This window comes from Schistocerca piceifrons, chromosome 1, assembly GCF_021461385.2.
Source record: "Schistocerca piceifrons isolate TAMUIC-IGC-003096 chromosome 1, iqSchPice1.1, whole genome shotgun sequence".
Classification (NCBI taxonomy): domain Eukaryota; kingdom Metazoa; phylum Arthropoda; class Insecta; order Orthoptera; family Acrididae; genus Schistocerca; species Schistocerca piceifrons.
The window spans coordinates 1,166,361,142-1,166,386,565 of NC_060138.1; the positions used below are offsets into that span (position 1 = coordinate 1,166,361,142).

Here is a 25,424-nt window from a genome sequence, read left to right on the forward strand (position 1 = left end):
ATAGCACCGAAAAGGAAATCAGTCCATTATCAAGCTTTAATATGGGACTAGAAGAAGTGAAAGAAAATCAATCTTTTTAAAGAAAATAGTTTCCTTAGAATCAAATGAGAATGACTGCATATCAAAGAACACATGTGTATCTAAAAACCGTGCTTTACGCAAAACGTAAATAATGTACTGAGACACTAAGTAGAGAGATACATATAGCTTTTCTCCATTTACATAGAATAATTTTTTTTTTTGAAGCATTCATGGTGACTCGAACTTCTTATCCTACGGGGCAGTTGCGTGAAACATCCGTCTGTGCCTCTTGCGCCAGTCAGTTCGGTAGAGATTTATGTTGGTGTCGTATCGTTGTTATTCCAGTGTTAATCAGATATGTCGTTTGAACTACTTTTCTAAGCGCTCCACCAGTGCAGGTTGTTCCTGTGCCGCATGTCGTATGACCTCAGTGAGAGTCATCCATAAGAGCTGCTATGTCATCTAGAAGCTACAGACTAGAGCTAACACAGAAGTGCGCGGAGCTGCCTACGCTTCAGGCGCAACATAGTTTAGTCACGCTCCATAACAGGACGCACAATATGAACTGTGTCCTAGATCCGCCTTGCGGCACACACATACGAGGGTTACTCGGAAAGTAATTTCCGACTGGTCGCGAAATGGAAACCACTGTCAAAATCGGTAAACTAAGCGTCCAGCTACTTTTGTACATGGTCACCGGTCCAACTTCGACATTTGTCGTAGCTTTGTGCCAACATTCTAATACACTCGTCATAAAAGGCAGCCACCTGTGCTTTCCGCCAATTCTCCACGCTGGTCTGCAGCTGGTTGTCTGTGCCAAGATGTTGTGTTTATAGCCAGCGCTCCATGTGATCAGAGATGAAACTCAGGGGCATACATTTGCGGGCTGTATTGTGGATGATCAAACACTTCCGATCTAAAACACTGCAGGAGCAGATTATGCTTAACCATTACGGATAGTTTAGAACCGTGACTGTATGTACAATGTAGACAAGTTATACAAAACTGCAACCAGTCACTTTTTTGAATAATTATGTTTTATTCCATGAACCGGTTTTCGAACCTTTTCAGGTTCATCTTCAGATGGTTTCAGGAAGTTACATCATTATTGCTAGCATAATGCTGGGTGCTGGCTTGCGGCAGTATAGGAGGCTTTTTTCGGTTAGTGTGCATCTGTCTGCCTCCATTTGCAGAGCGCATGCTCGATGCTGGAAAAGTCTCGCTGTCAGAGTGTAATTAATGTAGTTTGTGTGGAAGTGTGTGTAGTGATACAACAACTGGACATCAAAATGGAGGCAGACAGATGGACACTAACCGAAAAAAGCCACCTATACTGTCACAAGCCAGCACCCAGCATTATGCTAGCAACAATGATGTAACTTCCTGAAACCATCTGAAGATGAACCTCAAAAGGTTCGAAAACCGGTTCGTGGAATAAAACACAATTATTCAAGAAGGTGACTGGTTGCAGTTTTGTATACCTTATCTACATACTGCAGGAGTATCTTCATTGCCACTGCAGAGTGCGGCCGAGAATTGTCACGAGGAATGAACCGCAAGACGACTGTGTTATGTGGGCTGCATGACTCTGGCGCAATTTCTCACCAGACCATCATACTTGGCGGAAGACACTATTGTCCCAGGTATTTTTACGCGCTCACTGTGCATTCATAAGGGGAAAGGAAGACGTGAAGCTCTCGAGGGGCATACTAGAGATACTGCCTAACAAATCTGTGCAAACCTTTGGCGGATTTTCACTGTTGTTTCCATTTCAAGACCGATCGGAATCTACTTTCCGGAAAACCCTCTTAGTTTCCAGGTGGCTTCATTGAGTAACTCAAAGGCAGTACTTCAACAAAGGACCCCGTCTCAGCGACTGCCTTAAGACAATCTTAAGAAGAGCCGAAAAAGACATTATGTAAATCACGTTAGTCATCGATTACTGGATTTAGCACTAGACCAGGTTGAAAAACAGATCAGTGCAAGTGAAATTTGAACTATAGATATCATCAGATTTCAATTACGAATTATCAAGCTACTGTTGATAAACCATTGTAAACTGTTGCTAATTTGGATAGCGATGTATATTTTTGCCGTTGTTTTTATCCAACCCAGTTCGGCCCTTAAAAGCTATACAGTTGCGGCCTGCGAGCAAGCCACATAACGGTAACTGACTAGGGTTTCTCTTCCTGTAGCATTTATGTGTTTGGCGCCAAGTGTATTTGGTCTGAACAACAAGAGGAAACGAAAGTGAAATGGGGTTTCTTTACGCTCTGCATCCCTGATCGGAACAGAGTGGACGACAAAGATTCTGAACTACAAGTATCCTCTGTCCAGCGCACAATAAGGCTCTTTCATTCCCTATCAAAGAGGAAGGGGGGCTTCTTTTCAATCAACCTCCGGAGATCTAGGAGTGGGGCAGAAGAGGTTCACCTCCGGTATATTTGGGAGAACGTTCCCATTTCTGGCGTTCTTCTGATAACCAATGATTTGCTGTAGAATGTTAGGGGTGAACGTGAATGTAAAGCGACCGAGCGTTGAAAGCCACTCATATTCTAGACTGCATAAGTACTGCCTCTGTGAGCGACTCTTCTGGTAATCTGATATATACTTTATGAGAATTCGCAAAACAGTATGAAGTCTTCGTTACACGATATCGTTCGTGTTACTACCATGTTTTCGTAATAATCAACAGCTGATACGATGATACTAAATCCGCAATAACTTTTCACCGTTGTACCGTTCATATAGATTAATGGGAAATTTGCTAATGCCTGTAAAGCAACTTTCCATTTATGTAAAACTTTACTATGCTGTCGCCTTATCCGATTGTTCGTATTCATTCCACTAACAACGCGCCAACGAGCGACCGAGGAAACGCGTAGCAGCTCCTTGTGTGTGATTAGGCAAGGGACCTCCCCCCCCCCCCCCCCTCCCCCGACAAACGTTATCTCGCTTATCGGACCCCACAACGATACAAGTCGCCTAGTACTTTGCTTCGTATGCTTGATAAGGAAGCCAGCTGCCGCCCGCTCCTGTGGCCTAATGGATAAGGCATCGGTTTCCGGAGCCGGGGATTGTGGGTTCGAGTCCCACCAGGAGTACAACAATTTTTACTTTTCCCTTCGCTTATGATTCTCAAAGGAGTACTTGAAACAAAGACGATGCTGCGACTGTCTGATAGCTAGACAGGATATGAGCGTAGAAAACATGGGAAACAAAATATTCACCATCCAGCATTATGTAGTTGTTGCGCGAAAGCCTGAGATTGTGCGCCTGAAAAGTGACTCGTCTCTTTTTCACGTTTACTTCTTGTGGTAAGCACAATTAGAACGATTTGATTTTTCAGCGCAAATCACTGTCCTAAACTAAAATTTGTCTTAAACTGTCAACCAAGCCTCAACACTGCCCTGTTCAACACAACAGACAGTAACGGTATAGTGGCTCAGAACAGAAACGTTGTTTTAAACGAGCAATGTGTACAACACAGAGACTTACACTCTAAACGATATCCTCAGTTGGACTGTCAAAGACTGACACGTAAAATATGCTTATGTTTGTAAATGCCGGAAATTTTTAGCCAGTACAGAGCAGACTGCGACCAGTCGTGATTTGCCTTTTTTCCACTACTTTAGTAGGATGGTATCCTTGCTTGTTTCACGTTCCGCGAGTTATTTTTCAAGTGACTTTCTGTTCATGTCTGTATTCAATGGTATGAAAAGTTGTGGCCTTGAGGTGAGCAACGATATCAAGTTAACTCGTTTTATTTGTAGTGTCCATTACCGTTTCCCAGATCCGTAGCTAGAAAATTAAATCACGATGCATGCAGACGAAAGTATTAATAAACAACACTGCAAGATATTAGACAAACGTTATTGCCCAATGCACAATTGTCGGTGTTGCTCACCTACAAGGAAATAGATTATCAACAACAGTACTGCGCATCACAGTACACTCCTTCATATTTAACGTGATTAATTTATTTAAATACACGTCTAGTTCCGTAGGACCAAAAGGAGGACCAAATCTCCAAGGTTATGGAACGTGTCAGTACATGAAATTTAATGAAAGTAATAATAGATAAAATAAAATATTTATGAACCCGAAAAAAACAAGCCCTAAGTAAACGCAATGAACAATATCACATTGGAATCAGCTTAATATTTCAAGGAACTCCTCAACAGAATAGAAGAAGTGACCCATGAGGAAGATCTTCAGTTTCTATTTGAAAGCTCGTCGATTGCTGCAAAGATTTTTCAATTATTGTGGTAGCTTATTGAAAATGGATGCAGCAGTGTACCGCACACATTTTTGCACAAGAGTTAAGAAAGTGCAATCCAAATGCAGATTGGATTTCAGCCTAGTATTAACTGAGTGAAAGCTGCTAACTCTTAGCAATAAGCTGATATTGTTAACAAGAACGGCAGTAAAGAATTGAGAGGGCAATGTCAGAATACCCAGACTAGTGAACAGGGTTCGACAAGAGGTTCGCGAACTTACACCAATTATTGCCCGAACTGCCCGTCTGTGAGCGAAAAATACCCTTTGAGAATGGGAAAAGTTATCCCAGAATATAATGTCATAAGACATAAGCGAATGAAAATAAGCAAAGTAGACTAATTTTCATGTTGAACGATCACTTACTTCAGATACCGTTCGAATAGTAAAAATGGCAGCATTAAATCTTTGAATAAGATCCTGAACATGGGCTTTCCACGACAGTTTAGTATCTGTCTGAATACCTACAAATTTGAACTGTTCAGTTTCATTACTCATATGCCCATTCTGTGAAATTAAAACGTCAGATTCTGTTGAACTGTCTTAGCGAATGTAAAAATTGAGGCTCACTGTTATTTAGCGTTAGTTTATTTCCTACAAGCAATCAACGTACGTCATGAACTACACTATTTGCACACAACATCCTTTACTACCAAGCTAGTGTCATCAGCAAACAGAAATATTTTAGAATTACCGGTAATACTTGAGGTCATATCGCTTATGTTGTTGTTGTTGTTGTTGTTGTTGTGGTCTTCAGTCCTGAGACTGGTTTGATGCAGCTTTCCATGCTACTCTATCCTCTGCAAGCTTCTTCATCTCCCAGTACCTACTGAAACCTACATCCCTCTGAATCTGCTTAGTGTATTCGTCTCTTGGTGTCCCTCTACGATTTTTACCCTCCACACTGCCCTCCAATACTAAACTGGTGATCCCCTGATGCCTCAGAACATGTCCTACCAACCGATCCCGTCTTCTGGTCAAGTTGTGCCACATACTTCTCTTCTCCCCAATCCTATTCAACACTTCCTCATTAGTTATGTGATCTACCCATCTAATCTTCAGCATTCTTCTGTAGCACCACATTTCGAAAGTTTCTATTCTCATCTTGTCCAAAATATTTGTCGTCCATGTTTCACTTCCATACATGGCTACACTCCATACAAATACTTTCGGAAACAACTTCCTGACACTTAAATCTATACTCGATGTTAACAAATTTCTCTTCTTCAGAAACGCTTTCCTTGCCATTGCCAGTCTACATTTTATATCCTCTCTACTTCGACCATCATCAGTTATTTTGCTCCCCAAATAGCAAAACTCCTTTACTACATTAAGTGTCTCATTTCCTAATCTAATTCTTGCAGCATCACCTGACTTAATTCAACTACATTCCATTATCCTCGTTTTGCTTTTGTTGATGTTCATCGTATATCCTCCTTTCAAGACACTATCCATTCCGCTCAACTGCTCTTCCAAGTCCTTCGCTGTCTCTGACAGAATTACAATGTCATCGGCGAACCTCAAAGCTTTTATTTCTTCTCCATGGATTTTAGTATCTACTCCGAATTTTTCTTTTGTTTCCTTCACTGCTTGCTCAATATAGAGATTGAATAACATCGGGGATAGGCTACAACCCTGTCTCACTCCCTTCCCAACCACTGCTTCCCTTTCATGCCCCTCGACTCTTATAACTGCAGTCTGGTTTCTGTACAAATTGTAAATAGGCTTCCGCTCCCTGTATTTTACCCCTGCCACCTTTAGAATTTGAAAGAGAGTATTCCACTCAACATTGTCAAAAGCTTTCTCTAAGTTTACAAATGCTAGAAACGTAGGTTTGCCTTTCCTTAATCTAGCTTCTAAGATAAGTCGTAGGGTCAGTATTGCCTCATGTGTTCCAATATTTCTATGGAATCCAAACTGATCTTCCCCGAGGTCAGCTTCTACTAGTTTTTCCATTCGTCTGTAAAGAATTCGCGTTAGTATTTTGCAGCCGTGACTTATTAAACTGATAGTTCGATAATTTTCACATCTGTCAACACCTGCTTTCTTTGGGATTGGAATTATTATATTCTTCTTGAAGTCTGAGGGTATTTCGCCTGTCTCATACATCTTGCTTACCAGATGGAAGAGTTTTGTCAGGACTGGCTCTCCCAAGGCCATCAGTAGTTCTAATGGGATGGTATCTACTCCCGGGGCCTTGTTTCGACTCAGGTCTTTCAGTGCTCTGTCAAACTCTTCACGCAGTATCATATCTCCCATTTCATCTTCATCTACATCCTCTTCCATTCCATAATATTGTCCTTAAATTCATCGCCCTTCTATAGACCCTCTATATACTCCTTCCACCTTTCTGCTTTCCCTTCTTTGCTTAGAACTGGGTTTCCATCTGAGCTCTTGATATTCATACAAGTTGTTCTCTTTTCTCTAAAGGTCTCTTTAATTTTCCTGCAGGCAGTATCTATCTGACCCCTAGTGAGATAAGCCTCTACATCCTTACATTTGTCCTCTAGCCATCATTGCTTAGCCATTTTTCACTTCCTGTCGATCTCATTTTTGAGACGTTTGTATTCCTTTTTGCCTGCTTCATTTACTGCATTTTTATATTTTCTCCTTTCATCAATTAAATTCATTATTTCTTCTGTTACCCAAGGATTTCCACTAGCCCTCATCTTTTTTCCTACTTGATCCTCTGCTGCCTTCGCTACTTCATCCCTCAAAGTTACCCGTTCTTCTTCTACTGTATTTCTTTCCCCCATTCTTGTCAATTATTCCCTTATACTCTCCCTGAAACTCTGTACAACCTTTGGTTCTTTCAGTTTATCCAGGTCCCATTTCCTTAATTTCCCACCTTTTTGCAGTTTCTTCAGTTTTAATCTACAGTTCATAACGAATAGATTGTGGTCAGAGTCCACATCTGCCCCTGGAAATGTCTTACAATTTAAAACCTGCTTTCTAAATCTCTGTCTTACCATTATATAATCTATTTGAAACCTGTCAGTATCTCCAGGCTTCTTCCATGTATACAGTCTTCTTTTATGATTCTTGAACCAAGTGTTAGCTATGATTAAGTTGTGCTCTGCGCGAAATTCTACCAGGTGGCTTCCTCTTTCGTTTCTTACCCCCAGTCCATATTCACCTACTACGTTTCCTTCTCTCCCTTTTCCTACTGACGAATTCCAGTCACCCATGACATACATTTCTTCAATTTCATCGTCATCTGCAGAGCTAGTCGGCATATAAACTTGTACTACTGTGGTAGGCGTGGGCTTCGTATCTATCTTGGCCACAATAATACGTTCACTATGCTGTTTGTAGTAGCTTACCCACATTCCTATTTTCCTATTCATTATTAAATCTACTCCTGCATTACCCCTATTTGATTTTGTGTTTATAACCCTGTAGTCGCCTGACCAGAAGTCTTGTTAATCCTGCCACCGAACTTCACTAATTCCCACTATATCTATCTTTAACCTATCCATTTCCCTTTTTAAATTTTCTAACCTACCTGCCCGATTAAGGGATCTGACATTCCACGCTCCGATCCGTAGAACGCCAGTTTTCTTTCCCCTGGTAACGACATCCTCTTGAGTAGTCCCCGCCCAAAGATCCGAATGGGGGACTATTTTACCTCCGGAATATTTTACCCAAGAGGACGTAATCATCATTTAACCATACAGTAAAGCTACGTGCCCTCGGGAATAATTACAGCTGTAGTTTCCCCTTGCTTTCAGCTGTTACATCGCTTATATAAATAAGGAATAGGAGTGGCACCAACACTGATCCCTGAGGCACCCCACATTTGATCCTACCTCACTCAGACCCCACATCACAGCCATTCTCTGCACTGTGAATAACGAGCTTTTGCTGTCTGTTGTTAGAGGTAAACCAATTGTAATGGCCAAACTTCTGGAGCAATATTTTGTGATCACCTTAGTCAAACGCCTTAGTAAATCAAAAAATATGCATAGCTTCCGAAACATTTTGCTTAACCCATCCAGTAATTCACAGAGAAATGAAAATATAACATTTTCAGTTGTTAAACGACTTCTAAAGCCGAACTGTACATTTGATAGGAAATTATGCGATATAAAACGTTCAATTATCCTTACATACACAGCCTTTACAATAAATTCAGCAAACGCTGATGGCGTACAAATAGGTCTAAAATTTTCTACAATATCCCTTCCTCCCTTTTTATAAAGCGGCTTTACTGCTGAGTATTTTAATCGTTCAGGAAACTGACCATTCTTAAAGGAAATATTATAAATATGGCTAAGTACAGGGCTAACATGTGCAGCACCTTACTTTAATATTCTGCTAGGCACTCCATCACATCCATGAGAGTCCTTAGTCTTCACTGATTTAATTATTGACTCGATCTCCCCCTTGGCAGTATCACAGAGCAGCATTTCAGACATCAATCTCAGAAAGGTATTTTCCAAGAAAGTTATATGATTCCCCATAGAAACTAAGTTTTTATTTAATTCACCGGCAATGCTCAGAAAACGATTGTCAAGTACTGTATACATATCTGACTTGTTAGTAACACAAATATTTTTACTTCGAACTGACTTTATATCGACGATCTTGTGCTGCTGATCAGACACTTCCTTCACAAGTGATCATATGGTTTTAATTTTATCCTGTGAATTAGCTACCGTATCTGTGTATTCCTAATAATGTTTTAAGCACATTACGATACTGTTCCTAATGGGGAGAGTACTTATAATATTTTCATATAATTCCCGCTTTGTTTTACATGATATCCTTATCCCACCAGTCAGCCACCCAGGCTGCCTTATACTGCTAGGACCCTGTTTAGAATGATCTAATGGAAAGTAACTCTCAAAGAACATGATAAATGTGTCATGGAAAACATTATATTTGTCATCTATGTTATCGGCACTATAAACATCCTGCCACTCTTGGTCCTTAATGAGGTTTAAAAAACTCTCTGTTACCATTGGATTACCTTTCCTCCATAGTTTTTAATTATATGTGACATTTGTTTGAGTACTAAAGCCTTTTACAGTTAAAATTTGTGCATCATGGTCTGAAAGGCCATTCACTCTTTTACTATCAGAATGCCCATCTAGTAATGAAGAATCATATGAGTTTAGGAGATCTACCAACATCCATTTCCTTGCACAGTCATATACAAAATTAATATTGAACTCACCACATATAACTAATTTCTGGTACTTCCTATGAAGTGGATCAAGAAACCTCTGTAGCTTCAGCAGAAATGCTCTGAGGTCAGAGTCAGGGGACCCATAAACAACAACAATTAGAAGTTTCAAATGGTTCAAATGGCTCGGAGCACTATGGGACTTAACATCTGAGGTCATCAGTCCCCTAGAACTTACAACTACTTAAACATAACTAACCTAAGGACATCACACACACCCATGCCGGAGGCAGGATTCGAACCTGTGGCCGTAGCGATCGCGCGGTTCCAGACTGAAGCGCCTAGAACGGCTCGGCCACACCGGCCGGCAATTATAAGTTTAGTTTCACTAAATTCAACTGCCCCTGCACAACACTCAAATATCAGTTCAGTGCAGTGCCGTGATACGTCTAGGGACTCAAATGGAATAATGTTTTTAACGTCCATGGCCACTCCCCTACACTGCAAGGAACTCCTTGAAAAAAAGCCAGCTAATATGTATCTTAGTAAAGGGAGCCTCTGGAAACAAAGAAAATGTGTGTGAAATCTTATGGGACTTAACTGCTAAGGTCACCAGTCCCTAAGCTTACACACTACTTAAACTAAATTATCCTAAGGACAAACACACACACCCATGCCCGAGGGAGAACTCGAACCTCCGCCGAGACAAGCCGCACTGTCCATGACTGCAGTGCCATCAAACCTGTCGGCTAATCCCGCACGGCGGAGTCTCTGAATTGTCAAATTATTTAAGTGGTGCACCGATATACCAATAATGTCAGAGTCAGCATCTATAACCAGTTTATTAACTTTATCTACATATACATCTACATGGATACTCTGCAAATCACATTTAAGTGCCTGGCAGAGAGTTCAACGAACCACCTTCATAATTCTCTATTATTCCAATCTCGTATAGCGCGCGGAAAGAATGAACACCTGTATCTTTCCTTACGAGCTCTTATTTCCCTTATTTTATAGTGGTGATCGTTCCTCCCAATGTAGGTCGGTGTCAACAAAATATTTTCGCATTCGGTGGAGAAAGTCGGTGATTGGAATTTCGTGAGAAGATTCCGTCGCAACGAAAAACGACTTTCTTTTAATGGTTTCCAGCCCAAATCCTGTATCATTTCTGTGACACTCTCTCGCATATTTCGCGATAATACAAAAGTGCTGCCTTTCTTTGAACTTTTTCGATGTACTCCTTCAGGCTTATCACCCCGCAGCAGTATTCTAAAAGAGGTCGGACAAGCGTAGTGTAGGCAGTCTCCTTAGTAGGTCTGTTACATTTTCTAAATGTCCTGCCAATATAACGCAGTCTTTGGTTAGCCTTCCCCACAACATTTTCTATTAGATCCTTCCAATTAAAATTGTTCGTAATTGTAATACTTAGGTATTTAGATGAATTTACGACTTTTATATTAGACTGATTTATTGTGTAACCGAAGTTTAAAGAGTTACTTTTAGCACTCATGTGGATAAACTCACAGTTTTCGTTATTTAGGGTCAGCTGCCATTTTCGCTCCATTCGATATTTTTTCTAAATCGTTTTGCAGTTTGTTTTGATCTTCTGATGACTTCATTAGTCGATAAACGACAGCGTCATCTGCAAACAACCGAAGACGGTTGCTCAGATTGTCTCCCAAATCGTTTATAGCGATAAGGAACAGCAAAGGGCCTATAACACTACCTTGGGGAACGCCAGAAATCACTTCTGTTTTACTCGATGACTGACCGTCAGTTATTACAAACTTTAACCTCTCTGACAGGAAATCACAAATCCAGTCACGTAACAGAGACGATATTTCATGACATTTCATAAGCACGTAAATTCACTACGAGCCGCTTGTGTGGTACAGTGTTGAAAGCCTTCCGGAAATCCAAAAATACGGAATCGATCTGAAATCCCTTGTCAATAGTACTCAAAACTTCATGTGAACAAAGAGCTAGTGGTGTTTCACAGGAACGATGTTTTCGAAACCCATGTTGACTGTGTGTCAATAAACCGTTTTCTTCGAGGTAATTCATAATGTTCGAACACAATATATGTTCTAAAATCCTGGTGAATATCGACGTTAGCGATATGGGGCTGTAATTTAGTGGATTACTCCTACTACCCTTCTTGAATACTGATGTGACTTGTGCAACTTTTTCATCTTTGGGTTAGGATCTTTAATTGAGCGAGCTATTGTAATGATTGTTAAGTATGGAGCTAATGCATCAGCATACTCCGAAAGGAATCTAACTGGTATACAGTCTGCACCAGAAGACTTGCTTTTATTAAGTGATTTAAGTTGCTTCACTACTCCGAGGGTATTTACTTCTACATTACTCATGTTGGCAGCTGTTCTCTCGAATTCTCGAATATGTACTTCGTCTTCTTTTGTGAAGGCATTTCGTAAGGCTGTTTTTAGTAACTGCTTTGGCAGCACTGTCTTCGATAGTATGTCCACTGCTATCGCGCAGAGAAGGCTGGTTCAAATGGTTCAAATGGCTCTGATCACTATGGGACTTAACATCTGAGGTCATCAGTCCCGTAGAACTTAGAACTAGTTGATCCTAACTAACCTAAGGACATCACACACATCCATGCTCGAGGCAGGATTCGAACCTGCGACCGTAGCGGTCTCGCGGTTCCAGACTGCAGCGCCTAGAACCGCACGGCCACTTCGGCCGGCCGCAGAGAAGGCATTGATTGTTTCTTGCCGCTAACATACTTCACATACGACCAGAATCTCTTTGGATTTTCTGCCAGGTTTCGAGACAAAGTTTCGTTGTGGTAACTGTTATGGGTATCCCGCATTGAAGTCGGCGCTAAATTTCGAGCTTCTGTAAAAGATCGTCAATCTTGGGGATTTTTCGTCTGTTTAAATTTGGCATGTTTGTTTCTTTTTTTCTGCAACAGTGTCCTAACCCGTTTTGTGTACCAAGTAGGATCAGGTCCGTCGTTTGTTAATTTATTTGGTTTAAATCTTTCAATTGCTGCCGATAGTATTTCTTAGAATTTAAGTTACATCTGGTCTACACTTATATTATTAATTTGGAATGAGTGGAGATTGTCCCTCAAGAAGGTGTCAAGTGAATTTTTAACAGCTTTTTTGAATAGGTATATTTTTCGCTTATTTTTTGAGGGTTTGGGGAGTACAATATTCAGTTTCGCTACTACAATCCTGTGTTCACTAATCCCTGAATCGCTTTTGATGCTCATTACTAACTCAGGATCATTTGTTGCTAATAGGTCAAGTGTGTTTTCACAACCTTTTACTATTCGCGTGAGCCTATAAACTAACTGCTCGAAATAATTTTCAGAGAATGCGTTTAGCACAATTTCGGATGATATTTTATGCGTACCTCTGGAATTAAACATATATTTTCGCCAACATATCGAGGGTAAATTAAAGTCACCGCAAACTATTATCGTATGAGTCGGGTACGTGTTTGAAATCAAACTCAAGTTTTCTTTGAACTTTTCAGCAACTGTATCATCTGAATTGGGAGGTCAGTAAAAGGATCCAATCATTATTTTATTCCGGTTGCCAACAATGACCTCTGTCCACACTAACTCACAGGAAGTATCTACTTGAATTTCACGACAAGTTAAACTGCTTCTGACAGCAACAAACGCGCCACCGCCAACCATGTTTAGCGTATCCTTTCGGAACACTGTCAGGTTCTTCGCAAAAATTTCGGCTGAGCTTATATCCGGCTTTTGCCAGCTTTCAGTGCCTATAACGATTTGAGCATCAGTGCTATCTATTAGCGCTTGGAGCTTTGGTACTTTTCCAATACAGCTACGACAATTTACAACTGTTATATCAATGGTTGCTGTATCTACGTTTCTCCTGTGTTCAGCCTGCACCCTTTGTGACTGAAGCCCTTCTTGTTGTTTCCCGAGACCCTCTAATCTAATAAACCGCCCAGTCCACGCCATACAGCCCCTGCTACCCGTGTGGGCGCCTCCTGTGTATAGTGGACACCTGACCTGTTCAGCGGTATCCGAAACCCAACCACCCTTTATCTCTAATACCTCTTATATTTTGATGAAATATGCTAATTACTTATCTACTTGCGTACCTGACCTCATCTGTAGGTGATTAATTTGTTAGAGGGACATCCATTAAGCAGGCATACCTATCAGCTGACTTCAATCTAAAGAAGGTGCAGCTCTAACACCAATTACTACAGGAATTTTTCCATGAATGATACCACCATCACCCACTACACTATCACCTATAAGCTTTGCCAGCCTCCCCTTACCATACTTAATGAGGTGCAGCCCATGCCTGGTGAAACCCGATATATTAATAGACTCAGCTGGTACCACTGCAATGTAAGCCATGCCATCTGCCAATAGTGCATTCTCCAGCCCCATGTTAACATGCCTAACAGCAACATTGAGATGAGTCTGATCATGACGCTGAAACAGTTGCGCGAAGTGCACATTAGTGCCACCAGTTTGAGTAGCTATCTTTACCAGGTCACCACCTGCATCATATTCCCAGTCCCTATCAAGACTATTCCCTGCTCCACCCACAATCACTACCTGATTCTCTTTCATTAATTCCTACATAACTCGCCTATGCTGTCAGTCACCTGTGCCAACCCTACACTAGGCTTCACAATGCTGGTGACCTGGTACTCACCCCCAACACTTCCTGCACCTGCTTGCCCACACCTCTACCGTGCGAACTACCTAGCAACAGAACTTTCTGCTATCTTTTAGAGTTTACAACTGAGGATTGCTGCATGTTTCCTACATTGACAGCTACAAGAAGTGATACAAGAAGTGATGAAAGTGGTCGTAGTGTGTTAACTACACCTGGTTCACTACTGTACATTTATTAAGTAGGACGCTAATTAGAACGAAAAGTGTATACAGGTGGTGAGATTTTTAAGATCAGATGTTTGCTTTAAAGGAAATATATCAAAAGGGGTTCAATGGAATCTGAGCACTATGGGACTTAACTTCTGAGGTCATCAGCCCCTTAGAACTACTTAAACCTAACTAACCTAAGGACATCACACACATCCATGCCCGAGGCAGGATTCGAACCTGCGACCGTAGCGGTCGCGCTGTTCCAGACTGTAGCGCCTAGAACAGCACGGCCACCTCGGCCGGCGGAAATATGTCCAAAGAGACAGTGTAGTAAAGCAGTTGTAACGTTAATAATAATATTTTCTTTTCTAGATTGAAAATTGTGCTGACAGAATACTTCAGAACACCTGGGCATAGCATTAGTAAAGACGATCCTCCTATAGCTCGTTCAACGAATCTTTGGAGATATGCAGTTTAGCCCTTCAAAATTACTTGGAAAATTTGTTCACACCCTTACTCGGTAAATAACCAGCAATTAATCCAACTACGCATAGCACAGAATCTAAAGAATCGAAGTTGGTTCCTATACATTCCAAATTACAAGCGTAGTGATTACATAATTTTATCAACTATAGGACAATGTTACCTTCAACAGATCTCATGATGTGTCTGGTAATATTGCTCCCTGCAAACTCAGTACTCTTATTTCTTGAACTAAGCCTTCATTAATCTCTTACATTCATCTCATTGATCATCATTACGTTTGTATTAATTTTCTTTGTCTCTAAGCTTCTTTGGGCATTTCCATACTTCTACCGCACATTGGCCTCAAATCTTACCGTTGTTAATCTTTTACCAATAGTGCCGTACGGGATCATTATTGTGAGTGAATGTTGTTGCAATATAGATCTACTTGCCGTTAATGTAACCTTGCAGCAGTGGAGTGATCCTGAACATGTCTTATTGTTATAAATGTATAAAATATGACTCATACAAGAGCAATAATCTCATCGATTTGCTATTCTTCCTTTCTTTCTTTGGGTAAGAACGGCGTTCATAATTGCTTCAAACTACCCTGCCATAGGACTTTCACTATTTTCACACTTAAACGCGAAATTTGTGCGAGTTCCTATTACAGGGCAGCAAAAGCCAAACTGGTCCGGAAATTGTGCGCCAAATAACAACCCTAATATCACACAATCCCGAAACAATGTCTGCTACCACACAAGTGCAGTCTTTTGAAGATTATTGGGTATGTGGTGCATAGACAGGAAAGACATTTTCCTTACACATGTCGTATCTATAAAACACAATTAAGTTACCGACACCGTCAGTAGACGCATTAGATATACAGTGGAAATTCCAATTTTAGTTTTAGCGTGATTAACTTCGATTAACACTCCCGCCCCCCTCTCCCCATTTCTTCCGTTGTGTTTTGTGGAAATCCTCGCTACTCCAAAACTCACAGTACAATTAGATTGTGTTTATTTACATGTGGGTCAGATCTGTGATAAATGAATAAATGTGTAATATTTCAGACTAGGATCATAAACACATAAGAATTCTCAGGTTAAAGTTAGTCAATGGAGGGCAGAGTTTCACTCATTCCTCTAAGTTGGCAGGATGGGCTAGCGCTCCACTGCTATCGACCTTGATATAGACGGAACGTTAACTTTCCGAGTGGTGTACGCCGTTCCTCTAGAACCAGTCGCAACAAACACGTGACCAGCGTTTTGTGTAGAGCTATAATTGAGAGAGTGTTGTAAACAGGAAACAGCACGTTTTAACCGAACAGAGGGCGTCGGTGTGTTTCCATTTTGTGCGTGTGCGGTGTTAGTCTTCCGTGTACACTGGAGAGCTGCCAAGGTCTTTGGCCTCTGGCATGCGTCCCTTCTCAGTCTCCCCAAGGAGTCGGACGATGTACTCCGTGACAGAGGGCTACACGAAACTGTTTCTGATCGTTTCGTACGAGTGTTTTACCATATATGCTTTCTAGAGCAAACGGATAAACCTACTTATTCATTAAACTGCTTCAAACATTTCAAACTGATTCAGTATTTCTAGATTTCCAGAACGCTTTCAATACCGTACCTCACAAGCAGCTAGTAATTAAATTGCGTGCTGATAAATATTGTCTGTTATGAGACTGGATTCGTGATTCCCGTAAGAGAGATCACAATTTGTAGTAATTGACGGAAAGTCATCGAGCAAAAGAGTATCGATTATTGGCGTTCCCCAACGTGGTGTTATAGGCCCTCTGCTCTTCTTTACCTATATAAACGATTTAGGAGACAATTTGAGCAGCAGTCTTAGGTTGTTTGCAGATGACACTGTCGTTTACCGAGTAAAATGTCATTAGAACATCGAATCAAATTGTAAAACAATTTAGAAAAGCTATCTGCATGTTGCGAAAATTAGCAATTGACCCTAAATAATGAAAGGTGTAAGATCATCTACATGAGTAGTAAAAGGAACCGTTAAATTTTGGTTGCACGCAATCAAATCCAGAGGCTGTAAATTCAACTAAATACCTAGGAATTACGATAACGGTGGGATTCGCGCTGTTTATAATATGTCCAGAATATGAAAACAATGTGGTACCCGTAGCTGAGTGGTCAGCGCGACATAATGTCAATCCTAAGGGCTCGGGTTCGATTCCCGGTTGGGTTGGAGATTTTCTCCGCTCAGGGAATGGGTGTTGTGCTGTTCTACTCATCATCGTTTCATCCTCATCGATATGCAAGTCGCCAATGCTGTGACTTGGCAAGACAGCCAAGCCACTATGAGAGGAAGCCGAAAGGCACGCGTTTAAGCTCACGCAGGATGGCGTGAGGTCTGGAACAGGTCAGGGATATGAGACTAGCAAATAAAGTACGTATCTGTTGGAATACTTAACTTTAATCCATAATTGGTGAACATCGGTCTGACGGAACATGCATCACAAGATAAATAGCAAATGATAATGGCGCCTTGCTAGGTCGTAGCAAATGACGTAGCTGAAGGCTATGCTAACTATCGTCTCGGCAAATGAGAGCGTAATTTGTCAGTGAACCATCGCTAGCAAAGTCGGCTGTACAACTGGGGCGAGTGCTAGGAAGTCTCTCTAGACCTGCCGTGTAGCGGCGCTCGGTCTGCAATTACTGACAGTGGCGACAGGCGGGTCCGACGTATACTACCGGACCGCGGCCAATTTAAAGGCTACCACCTAGCAAGTGTGGTGTCTGGCGGTGACACCACAGCCAAAGTGGCGTCAAATCGAAGGACTTGCATGCGTCGAACAGTCTACCCGACGGCAAACAGTTGCGCTATTGTGTACCGTGTTTGTACGATGCAACAAGCAACTATGAGCAATATGTGTATGGACGTGATCTGTTGCACGAGGTGCTTTCTGTTTTTGAATATTTTAGCGATGATAAACCATAAAATTAGTATGTTTTACAACGAAAGATTTTAAGGCCTGAAGATGTCTGTTGAAACCGGTTGACTTAAATAAAAAATCTATATACAGGGTGATTCAAAAAGAATACCACAACTTTAGGAATTTAAAACTCTGCAACGACAAAAGGCAGAGCTAAGCACTATCTGTCGGCGAATTAAGGGAGCTATAAAGTTTCATTTAGTTGTACATTTGTTCGCTTGAGGCGCTGTTGACTTGGCGTCAGCGTCAGTTGATGCTAAGATGGCGACCGCTCAACAGAAAGCTTTTTGTGTTATTGAGTACGGCAGAAGTGAATCGACGACAGTTGTTCAGCGTGCATTTCGAACGAAGTATGGTGTTAAACCTCCTGATAGGTGGTGTATTAAACGTTGGTATAAACAGTTTACAGAGAATGGGTGTTTGTGCAAAGGGAAAAGTTCTGGACGGCCGAGAACGAGTGATGAAAATGTAGCACGCATCCAGCAAGCATTTGTTCGCAGCCCAGGAAAATCGACTCGCAGAGCTAGCAGAGAGCTGCAAATTTCACAATCAGCTGTATGGAGAGTCTTACGAAAAAGGTTAGTTATGAAACCTTATCGTCTGAAATTGGTTCAAGCACTGTCTGCAGCTGATAAGATTAAAAGAATCGATTTCTGTGATTTTATCCTTGCTCAAATGGAAACAGATGAATCTTTCGTTTCAAAGATTGTGTTTAGTGATGAAGCAACTTTCCACACTAACGGGAAAGTCAACCGTCACAATGTCTGTATATGGGGCACTGAGAATCCGCGGGAAACAACTCAGTATGAACGTGACTCGCCTAAGGTGAACGTTTTCTGTGCCATTTCAGCCAATAAAGTTTTTGGTCCCTTTTTCTTCGAAGGTGCTACTGTAACTGGACTACAGTATCTGGAGATGTTAGAGAATTGGCTGTTCCCTCAGCTCGAACAAGAAGCACAACAATTCATATTTCAGCAGGATGGAGCGCCACCACATTGGCACTTATCTGTCCGTAACTACCTGAACGTCAAATACCCGAGGCGATGGATCGGACGCCAGGCAGCCCGTGACAGAGCACTTCATCACTGGCCTACAAGATGCCCTGATCTTACCCCCTTCGATTTTTTGTTATGGGGGTATGTTAAGGATATGATGTTTCGGCCACCTCTCCCAGCCACCATTGATGATTTGAAACGAGAAATAACAGCAGCTATCCAAACTGTTACGCCTGATATGCTACAGAGAGTGTGGAACGAGTTGGAGTATCGGGTTGATATTGCTCGAGTATCTGGAGGGGGCCATATTGAACATCTCTGAACTTGCTTTTGTGTGAAAAAAAACCTTTTTAAATACTCTTTGTAATTATGTATAACAGAAGGTTATATTATGTATCTTTCATTAAATACACATTTTTAAAGTTGTGTTATTCTTTTTGAATCACCCTGTATTTAACCGACCTTGGTAGTTTTTATCAATGTTTATGATGTCATATCTGTTGAATTACGTGTCGTACAATAATATAATTTTGGAGGTACATTCCATGGTATACACAGATACCGTCTGAAAAATGTGTTGCGAATAGAGCGGGTAATACAGACTTAATAAATTAAAACGTTGGGTCGGATGCTGAACGGTGAAACAGTACATGAACAGCGAAAATACATTAAGTGATAAACTTTCTCGGTTTCATCATTTTGTGGGGGGTTTCAGCGAGAAAAACTTTCCATAATGATTTGAAATGATGTTTGAAGTTTGTTGCTCTCACTTTCGAATAATGGATGAATATAACGTATTTGTGCGCTGAGAGTTAACGCCACCTCAAGATGTACAGGGCGGTCAGAAACAGTCTGAAAACTTCTAAGGGTTTTGAAGGGTAGGTTGTGCTGAGAAATAACTGTGCTGTTCCCTGTTTAATTAACGTTGGAGTTGGACAACCAGGGTGGTGCGTGCGCAGAGACAGTGTTGTCTGAAATAGGCAAACTACGCCCCGAGGAATTTCTAGGAAAACACTCACATGCAAGGATGTGCCGTCAAGCATTGACCGCTTAATTTCAAACATTAATACATATTTACCATACGTATTCAGAAAACAACAATGTAATGAAACAATTATCAATGAAAAGAAGGTTACTTTAAACCCTCAAAGAATCCAGAATTTCCTTTACCAATCTCAAGACTATGTAATTAATAACATCAAAAACAATGTTCACAGATTGTCTAATGTTCAGAATAAAACTCGTACATTAATTTTTTTCTTAAAAAAAAACAAATCAGTTTTATTTGCGACGGGGAATCAACCTTTTAAACACAACTACCTGAATAAAAAATTGCACCCTCTAAGAAAATTAACTGGATCAAAATTACGAGAATAATTGATATTTTATCAATAATATTGCCTTAGGGAAGTAAGTATCAGAACAATAATATATGAGTAAGGGAGCACTGGGTCCGTAAAACTGTTCATCAACAGAGTAAAAGAGCAGATGCAAGAACATCAAACAATACAGTCTTGGAACATGAAAACAACTTAACTTTGCAAATTAGTTGCTTGTACCAGTTGCAATATACAGACGGACTCCCTCTGGAATTGGTACACACAACAAGTGTGTCGCACGATGTCTACGTGACCCTTCCGGATTGCAAATGTTCTGCCTAGCTAACGCGACCTTCTCAGCGACAGACGTAGAATCCAAAGAACTTATTAGTCGAGATACAAGATGGAAAACTCCATTTGAGTTCACAGAAGGGTAGCCCAAATTAGAACTACAGTACGAATGCTAAATTTTCTTTAGTAAAACTTTGCACTAGGCCACTACGCTTGGGAGTGTCACAAATTTAAATCTGGGCCTCAGTACCTTGAAACATGAACTAGATTACAAACACGATAAAACGCAAATAATTTGCAGACTACACGGCACAAGGAATTTACAGAAATCTTAAATATATAATTTGCAATCAATATCGGCTAGCTCACAGATTTACGTCACCATGATCTGCAATGCTGTGCAGCATGCTACACATAAAATTCGAGAAATTAAGACGAGAAAGATTGAGCTTCATTACCTTACAGTCTACCACAGCTCCAGCAGTGAGCCCAAGAGTAAATAACAGGTCATAAAAGCACAGTGAAACAACCGTCCAGTGACATAACCGTAGTTTTAGCATAGCAGTCCCCGTGGGCAGTACTACAGCTCGCCGGTGGCGACACCTACAACGTGCTGACATGAGCAAAGTTTCCAACCGATTTCTCATACACAAACAGCAGTTGACCGGCGTTGCCTGGTGAAGCGTTGTTGTGATGCCTAGTGTTTCCGACTTTGATAAAGGTCGGATTGTAGTCTATCGTGATTTCGGTTTATCGTATCGCGACATTGCTGCTCGCGTTGGTCAAGACCCAATGACTGTTAGCAGAATATGGAATCGGTGGGTTCAGGAGGGTAATACGGAACGCCGTGCTGGATCCCAACGACCTCGTATCACTAACAGTCGAGATGACAGGCATCTTATCCGCATGGCTGTAACGGATCGTGCAGCCCCGTCTCGATCCCTGAGTCAACAGATGGGGACGTTTGCAAGACAATAACCATCTGCACGAACAGTTCGACGACGTTTGCAGCACCATGGACTATCAGCTCGGAGATCATGCCTGCGGTTACCCTTGACGCTGCATCACACACAGGAGCACCCGCGATGGTGTACTCAACGACGAACCTGGGTGCACGAATGGCAAAACGTCATTTTTTCGGATGAATCCAGATTCTGTTTACGGCATCAAGATGGTCGCATCCGGGTTTGGCGACATCGCGGTGAACGAACATTGGAAGCGTGTATTCGTCATCGCCAAAGAGGCGTATCATCTGGCGTGATGATATGGGGAGCCGTTGGTTACACGTCTCGGTCACTTCCTGTTCGCATTGACGGTACTTTGAACAGTGGACGTTACATTTCAGATGTGTTACGACCCATGGCTCCACCCTTCATTCGATCCCTGCGAAACCCTACATTTCAGCAGGATAATGCACGACTGAATGTTGCAGGTCCTGTACGGGCCTTTCTGGATACAGAAAATGTTCGACTGCTGCCCTGGCCAGCACGTTCTCGAGGTCTCTCACCAATTGAAAACGTCTGGTCAATGGTGGCCGAGCAACTAGCTCGTCATAATACGCCAGTCACTACTCTTGATGAACTGTGGTATCGTGTTGAAGCTGCATGGGCAGCTGTACCTGTACACGCCATCCAAGCTCTGTTTGACGCAATGCCCAGGCGTATCAAGGCCGTTATTACTGCCAGATGTGGTTGTTGTTGGTACTGATTTCTCAGGATCAATGCACCCAAATTGTTTGAAAATGTAATCACATGTCAGTTCTAGTATAATATATTTGTCCAATGAATACCCGTTTATCATCTGCATTTCTTCTTAGTGTAGCAATTTTAATGTCTAGTAGTGTATTAATAACTTGCCAACATCACTAAAAGGTTTACCTACTTATGAAGTACAGTTAAGAGAAGTCTGTAGATTTTTTTTCGGTCACCAACTCTTTCTGCCCCACTTATGATTATCTTAGTACAAGCACTTGGTGTATGTTTTTAATAGGCCTAATATGGAACAATTTGTTACAAAAAATCCAACTTTTGTTCATATTCAGTACACTAATGCTGTTGTGTAAGTAAGTTACGCTCTTCATCCTATGTAAATTTAATTATTCATGACGGAATTTGCTATTATATTTTAAGTGAAAATATGTTTCGGATTTTGTACTTATTCCACATCCCTGATGACCATTTCACTTAGGAGATGAGGAAGGAATAGTAGCGTACCTATTATATTTTAGGTATGCATGATATATTTTTGTTTTCATGATAAGATCTCCTCAAATGGACCCACGAAAACAAGAAGTTTACTTATCTAACTACCTACCTACTTGTCATTCAGTTCTTCCTTATATTGTAAAATGGTGAAGGAATGTTTCAACCGCTATTTCAAGTGGCGGTTGCAAGGTTATCTAATACTGATAGGGTTCGTTAGTTGTCCCTACAGTTCCTTAAAAGGAGCGTAAGTAAAATTCATCAAATGATTGGGAGCGTGAAGTACCCATTTCGACATGATTTGCTTTATTTATTGAAATTTTATTTGTAAAAACAAATCTTTGTTGTTGACATCTCGAGTCGTGGCGATGAAGATGTTATTCAGGGTGGTTATAGTTAAAGTGCAGCTACTCACAAAGGTCCAATGTGGACTATAATTATCGTATGGCAGCGGAACTTGGTTATATGTTCTAATACGTTAATGCGAAACCGATTTACGCTGGAAAAAAACTTAGTTCCAATTTTGGTCACCAGTGCAGATCTGCCGCCGTGAAGGCAAGAAAGGCGTGTAAAAATGTTACCATATGTAATGGATTAGGGAACGGAACGTGGGCAGAAAAGGTCAAACAAGTGACCAAGATATGATGTTCATTTTATTATTATCCGCCACTTTCTCAATGTGTTCAGTATGCGCACTGGAGATATCGACGAGATGCTGTAGAGCGCCAGATTTACACTCGGTGTCCAAAACTGGAACTAATTTCTTACCAGCGCAGATCGATTCTACATTAACACGTTAGAACATCTCCCAAATTTCCCTGACATACGGTAATTACATCGCTCACTGGACCTCTGTGAGTAGGTGCTCTATAATCATATCCACCCGGAATTGCTGGTACCAATCCAAGTCCTGGCGCTTGTTTTAAATTAATTATCAGTCGTATAGTTATCAATCGTCTAGATGATCCGGACACAGCGGTACGAATTCGGGCTGCTACTCCTGAAATTACTATTTTATTACACCGTTGAATTGACTCAGTACTTGACCTTACAGGCATATTTCAACTCTAATGTCAAGTTACAATAACAAAACAAACGTAAAAAGATTAAGCTTGTTTTTCATTCATTGTTCAATTAATTCTATTGTGTGTTTTTAAGTCCGTGATGTTTACTTATTAAGTGACCACTGCTAGTGCGGGAGATGTAATTTGTGTTTATGACGTTATATATATTCTTTGTCGCATGCAGACACACATAGATTGGAAACATCCATGTATGGTGAAGCAGATGAAGTAATAAGATGAATTTAAACCTACAGTATTTCTTTAAAATTGAAACGTGTTTACTGAGGGAAAAGACAGATTTTGTTGTGGATGGGGCCTTACTCAGTTACTGTTGATTGCTCAGTTTATTTTTTTTTAAATCGTATACACTTTATTTGGAAACAATTGCATATAAGGTTGACAATAAGGAATAATTATCGAATTTGACTGTTAAGACAATATCTAATTAAACATTCTTTAGTCAAATTGGATTCACGGCTGAAGGCCTTATCGACCAGAAATTCAAATTATTTGTTGGCTGAAGGCCCCAATAGTAATAACTCAAAAACCATTTGATGGCTAAAGGCCGCGATAGAAAATTCTTACTAAAATATTATAAAAAGGACAATCATATTAAGAGACAATATTGAATTAGATTCATAAGACAAACTGCATTCACGGCTGAAGGCCTTATTGACCAGAATTCAAATTATTTGTTGGCTGAAGGCCCCAATAGTAATTACTCAAAACAACTTGACGGCTGAAGGCCTAGATAGCAAATTCCAACTAAAATATTATAAAAAAGGACAATCCTATTAAGAGACAATATCTAATTAAAAATTCTTAAGACAAAATTGCATTCACAGCTGAAGGCCTTATTAACAAGAAATTCAAATTATTTGTTGGCTGAAGGCCCCAATAGAAATTATTCACAAACAATTTGATGGCTGAAGGCCTAGATAGCAAATTCTTACTAAAATATTATAAAAAGGGACAATCTTAAGAGACAGTATCTAATTAAAAATTCTTAAGACGAAATTGCATTTACGGCTGCAAGCGTTATTGACAATCATTACAATTTGATCAAGTCAAGAGAGAAGTGGGCCTCAGACAATGCTCCAAGGATCGACCTGGGAAAGTCGCTCAGTTTCGTAAACGCTGAGACAGACAGCCAAGAGTTATGTTCAAGTAACCGGATGGCAACTCAAACTAGTGACAATTTAAACGCTGGCCAACACTGTTGCAACATCTACCTAACGTCTGATTACCAACGCAACGATGGAATAACCCAGGTAAGGCGGAACTGGCAGACAGCACTGCGTCTTCCGAATGCGGTGTTACAACATGTAGAACTACGACCAAAGTAGTCCAAAAGAAACAAATATCCGAACCACAATCAAGGAGGCTGCTGAACTACACGCCTTACCGGACAGCTGCGGCAAGGCTAGGAAAGGTACTCTCCGCGAAAATATGCTGACCTCCAGGGCAGGTAACTGGGACGTTAGCAGCCACTAGGCAGAAAAATACCGCTGGTTGAACTTCATCAAGAGACGCAAGGAATTCAATGATTAATATTAAAAGGTAGAGGATGGCTAATTAATTTCGCCAACTCCAAACACTCCACTTGTTACCCTTTGTCTCAGCGACCCTGTGAGCAGCAATGCACAAACAATCGGCGTAATCTCAAAATAGTGGAGGTTTCAGTACTAGGTTAATGTTCACTGAAAAGCGTCGTGGGTCTGGTGGAGAAAGAGGTTGTGGCCCTCGCAACTGCGGCCCTTCGACCGGGCAGTGCCTGCATATCACCAGTGGTCCCGTCATGTCCTCGTGCTGCTGGACCTCACTGCTGCTCCGTCCCAAGCGAACTCCCCAACC

General features: G+C 41.1%; 1 non-coding gene across 1 annotated transcript; it reads left to right on the forward strand.

Annotated features, from left to right (window-relative positions):
- Positions 1–3,052: 3,052 nt before the first annotated feature.
- On the forward strand, positions 3,053–3,125 carry Trnar-ccg. The gene has a single exon. It is a non-coding gene; the product is annotated as a tRNA-Arg (tRNA).
- Positions 3,126–25,424: the final 22,299 nt, after the last annotated feature.